Source organism: Ovis canadensis, chromosome 2, assembly GCF_042477335.2.
Source record: "Ovis canadensis isolate MfBH-ARS-UI-01 breed Bighorn chromosome 2, ARS-UI_OviCan_v2, whole genome shotgun sequence".
Classification (NCBI taxonomy): domain Eukaryota; kingdom Metazoa; phylum Chordata; class Mammalia; order Artiodactyla; family Bovidae; genus Ovis; species Ovis canadensis.
The window spans coordinates 136,187,536-136,193,181 of NC_091246.1; positions in this window are offsets into that span (position 1 = coordinate 136,187,536).

The window sequence follows — 5,646 nt, forward strand, 5'->3', positions numbered from 1 at the left end:
AAGAAACCTATGGCTCACTGCAAAATCTGATGCTTTGACTTTACAGCTGTTGGAATTTCAGTCTCATAGCTATGCTGTGTGCCTGTTTAAACACTTGTTTATAAAGATGTGTTAAAGAAATGGCTGCTACCATGTGTTAACTTCACAGTGGGCAAAGCTGTCAGTCAGTTAGACTGCCCTATTTTTTTCCAGTCTATTTTTTTCAAGTTGCGAATTCTAAATAAGTAGTCTGTTAAATTATTTCACATAATTTAAAAATAGCATGTTATTACCATCAACCACCAAAAGTAGAATGATTTAATTTTAAATCCCTTCTCTATTCATTTACTGAAGAAATGATTCTGTGATCAATTTGACCTTTCACCAGCCTAATTGCCAAGTAATTAACAATGATAAATGATTACCATTTGAAAATCTTAACTAATCATTAAAGGATGGCATACAGTTGGTACAAGCCAGGAACTGTTTTCTACAAAATATTAGAAATACTTATTTCACCCATTCAGTGCATACTTTTGAAATGTCTATTATGTGCCAAAATCGGCACAAAATTGTGCTCAAGTTTATTTTCCTAAGCTAAATGAAAGAAATAGATGATTTATTAGAAGGTATTAAGTGGTGCAGAAAATAATAAAAGTAGGAAAGGGGAGCTGGGAATATGTATGTGAGATTTAAAGGGTGCGATTATAAGTAGGATGTTTAGAAAAGATGAGTGAGACATGTGGGCTTCTGGAGGAGGTGCAGCTGACCTACCATCCTGACTTGTCTGGGACTAATGGTTTCCCAGGATGCATCCTGTTGTTAAAACCAGGGCCGTCCCAGCATAGGCAAACCAGACAACAGACCGCCTGAGGTGTGTTTCAGGTAGAGGAAGAAGACAAAGGTTCTGAGAGGAGAGCATGCCTGGCAGTTTCAGCCACTAGTAAGGAGGCCAGTGTGGCTAGAGAGGAGATAAGTTCTGTCATGGGAAGGGATCTCATCATTCAGGGCCTGGCCGTGGATGCCATGCAGCCTGAACCCACTCCTCAGCCTTGATGCACTCAACCCCAGATGCTGCTGATAAGCTTGCCCATGTTCTTTCCAGGGGTCTTGCCGTCAGCTGTAGAGACTTGCCTCCTCCAAGCTGGTGTTTCTTTGAGGGAGCAGCCCGTGACTAATGACTGGCTAAGATAGGACTACAATGGCCTGGCCCCCTGTCCTCAACCTGGCTCAACTCAGCCTAGACCTCCCCATAAAATTGATCGAGGCCTCATCTGTAACCTACTGCAATTCAGCTTTTCCCTCCACCTCAGTTCCTTACCCTGGTGCCTCAGATGGTGAAGAATCTGTCTACAGTGCAGGAGATGCATGTTCCATCCCTGAGTCAGGAAGATGCGCTGGAGAGGAAAATGGCTACCCCTCCAGTATTCTGGCCTCAGGAATCCCATGGACAGAGGAGTCTGGTGGCTACAGTCCCATGGCTACAGTCCATGGGGTCACAAAGAGTCGGACATACAATTTCACTTTTCTTTTCAGTTCCTTACGGGTGGGTTTCCTGAGAGCACTCCTCAGTAAGCTTTCCAGCTGCGTCTCCATTATAGAATCTGTGTCAAACAAACCCAAGCTAAGACAGGACTTGAAAGTGATTTTGAGAGACAAGTAAAACCTCTGAAGGCTTTTGAAAGAAACTGAAACCAGAAATGGTTTCTCTTCTCTCTCTCTCATTAGTCGTAAAAGACTACAGAACTTTCTTAGTTGCCTATTTCAGATTATTCTTCTGAATTTTGTTGTGGTTATTGCAGAGGGTGAGAGAACTGGGCTATAACCCAACTGGAAATTGTAGATTTGCTGAATGGTTGGCATTTCCCCCTTTGTTTCGACATGTGAGCAGTGGGAGGACCAACTCCTCAGTTGATGCAGAGAACCCATATATTTCTAGATGAGTTACATCATACGTTGAATTCCATTGTGTTATTGGGACTGTGGTGGTTGTTTTAAATAAAGTAGGTACACCAAAGTGAAACAAGCAGAAGGGAAATCTTTGCCCTCAAGGATTTGATTCTACTCTCTCTGATCCATTTTATTGAAACTGTTGAATAATAATAAATGGCTTACTCCAGCATACCTCAGGACCTTAATTTCCTGTGGAGCCAGAAGTAGTAGGTAGTGGTTGGGGAGACGAGGAAATATCAGATGGGAAAACAATGATCTCCTTTCTAGTCACACACAGCCACTTAAGTGTCCAGCTACCCAGGACACGTATTAGGTGTATTTATTATGTCCAGCATTTTCATATTTCAGGCTTCACTGTAGAGTTTCTAGGCCAACAATAGGCTCCAAATTCATATTACTTAGGAAAACAATGACTAGGAAAATATTAAGTAGGTGGTAGCTCCATTCTTCATCTTGTGTTTGATGAGGCCCTTTGTCCCACAGTTCAAATGTGGTATTTAAAAAACTTGTTCAGCGTAAAAGTCTCCCTGACATATGAATTTTCCCTGAGGATGTGTGAATTTTCTATATGATTAAAATTTTTTAGAGATGGACTATGGTTAATTGTGTTTATGGTCTGTGTGTACAGTCTTAGCTATTCAGATTCAGAAATGAAAAACAAAAGGATGTTTTGCTTGATAAAACATTTATAAAGCTGTGAAAAGTACAGTTCTTTGAAAGTGGATCTGAATTTATTCCTGACTCTAAAACTGCTTCAGGTGTGACAGACCTTAGAGGGGAGAGGTCCTGTAACACAACGAGGTTCTAAAAAAATCAAGCAGGTTTTGAATGAATCTTTCACATGAATTAAAAAAAAAATTGCATTTATTTATTTGTTTCTGACTGTGCTGCATTGTCATTGCTGTGCAGGCTTTCCTCTAGTTTGGGCAAGCGAGGACCACTTTCTTGCACTGCATGGGCTTCTCACTATGGGGCTTCTCTTGTTGCAGAGCGGGAGCTCTATGGTGCGTGAGTTTCATCAGTTATGGCTCCGGGGCTTAGTTGCTCTGCAGCAAGTGGGAGCCTCCTGGATGAGGGATTGAACTTGTGTCTCCTGCATTGGTAGGCAGACTCTTTACACTGAGTGACCAGGGAATCCCCTCTTCCACATGAAGTGAATTTAAAAAGTAGATGGTGGTGGGGACCCAACTGCGGATTCTGGGGCTCACTAAACAGATCTACAGCCTCTAGTAAATCCCTTAATCCTTCAGAGCCTTGGCTACCTTATCAATTTAATAGGGCTGATTCCTACTCTGTCTGTCTCTAAGAGAGAACCCTAAGAGATGGAGGTTCTATCCCTGGGTCAGGAAGATCCCCTGGAGGAGAACACGACTCCCCACTCCAGTATTCTTGCCTGGAGAATCCCATGGACCGAGGAGGCTGGTGGGCTGCAGTCCATAGGGTCACAAAGAGTCAGATAACGACTGAAGCAACTTAGCATGTATGCCTGCTATCTATCTCAGAACAGGGTACACGTATTCATAGATGTGAGCATGACTTGAAAACCATTCGTATTCTCATTACTTGCCTTATTAACCAACTATTTCAGCTGAAAATGATGATGTAGAAGGAAAGGTGAAGGTAGGGTAATCCGTAGTTGCTTTCCTTTGTGCTCCTTCCTTACATATCAGTATGCCCAGAGTATACAGTGGGGGTAGACGCATGAGTACCAAGAAGTGAAATAAAAACAGGTGAGTTAGTTTTGTGCAGTATTTCCACTGTCCTCTTCAGAACAGAATGTGCAAATTGTGTCATTTCTGTGATTCCACATACATTAAATGCTCTATTTCTGTTTGAAACTGACATTGCACAAAATAAAGATGAATGGTAAAATGCACAGCAGTTATTAAAAGTTTTGATTTTTCTTTCTGTTGGATGATGTTACATGTCAAACAAAAACATACAAATTGAAAGAGAGAGCAAGGGTTAGGGTTATACTTTAGCAACTTTAATAGTACTTTTTTCCTGCTTTCCAACAAAGAGCCCTTCCTTTTTATTTTGCACTAGGCCCCACAAATTATGTAGCTGGCTTTCAGTATGTGTGTGTCTGTATGACAAAGAGAAAGAGAAGTAGGGAAAGATAAAGAGAGGGAGCACATACGCAAGTGTGTCCACTCAGAAGCTGTATATAAACCTACTATGTGCCAGGTATGTGTCCTTGCATTAGGCTCTGATGCAGAAGTGAAGAACACAGACTACATTTGGCTGCTGAACAGTGATGAACCAAATTTGACACTTGCTGAAATTAAAAGACGCTTACTCCTTGGAAGAAAAGTTATGACCAACCTAGAGAGCATATTCAAAAGCAGAGACATTACTTTACCAAGAAAGGTCTGTCTAGTCAAGGCTATGGTTTTTCCAGTGGTCACGTATGGATGTGAGAGTTGGGCTGTGAAGAAGGCTGAGTGCCAAAAAATTGATGCTTTTGAACTGTGGTGTTGGAGAAGACTCTTGAGAGTCCCTTGGACTGCAAGGAGATCTAATCAGTCCATTCTGAAGGAGATCAGCCCTGGGATTTCTTTGGAAGGAATGATGCTAAAGCTGAAACTCCAGTACTTTGGCCATCTCATGCGAAGGGTTGACTCATTGGAAAAGACTCTGATGCTGGGAGGGATTGGGGGCAGGAGGAGAAGGGGGCGACCGAGGATGAGATGGCTGGATGGCATCACTGATGGACGTGAGTCTGAGTGAACTCCAGGAGATGGTGATGGACAGGGAGGCCTGGCGTGCTGCGACTCGTGGGGTCGCAAAGAGTCAGACACGACTGAGTGACTGAACTGAACTGAACTGAGTTTGAAATAATAGGAGAACCTTCAGGTGAAAACAGTCTAAAAAACAGCTGGCCATGTATGTGTGGTGTTTTTAAAAGATATGAAGGTAAACATATCAATTTGAAAGTCATTTTCATAGGAGCAATAGATGTTATAATAACAGAGAAAAGATGAAACATACAAGGATAAACTTTAAGATACCTGTGTACCATTTACATGAAAAACACTACTGAAAGACACAAAAGAAGACTTTAAATCAAAAACATTCTATGTTCTTGATGGAAATAATCAGCATAATAAAAATGTTAAATCTTCCTAAATTAATCTGTAAATTAAACCTGATCCCAATCTGTATAACAATAAGAATGTTTAAATTTTAGAACTAGACAAGCTGATTCTAAAGTTTATATATAAAAATACATAAGCAAGAATAAAGAGGAAATTTTCAGAAAACAAGGAAAATGAGAGTGGATTCCCTATTATATAAAAGTACTCTCTGTTTAAAGTACAATAATTAAACTAGGTTGGAGCATGTTCATCAGTAAAACACAATAGAATGTCCAGAAATAGACCAAAAAATGCAAGGAAGTGATTTTTAAAAAACAGCATTTCAAATTAAGGAGGAAAGTAAAATTATTCAACAAATGGTTTTGCAATGAGTGGATAGCAGTTGGGAAAAAATAAAACTTGGATTCCTACCTTACACTTTGCATGTAAATGAGTTCCAAATAGATCAAAGATCTAGACATAAAAATAAACCCATAAAGGTACAAATGTAAAACTTGGCAAATTTTGCTTTAAATATCAGCATGGGAAGGGTTTTACAAGTATAACATAAAACACAGAAGCCATAAAGCAATGATTGGTGAATTTGTTTCCATAATAATCAGAAATTTTATAGTAA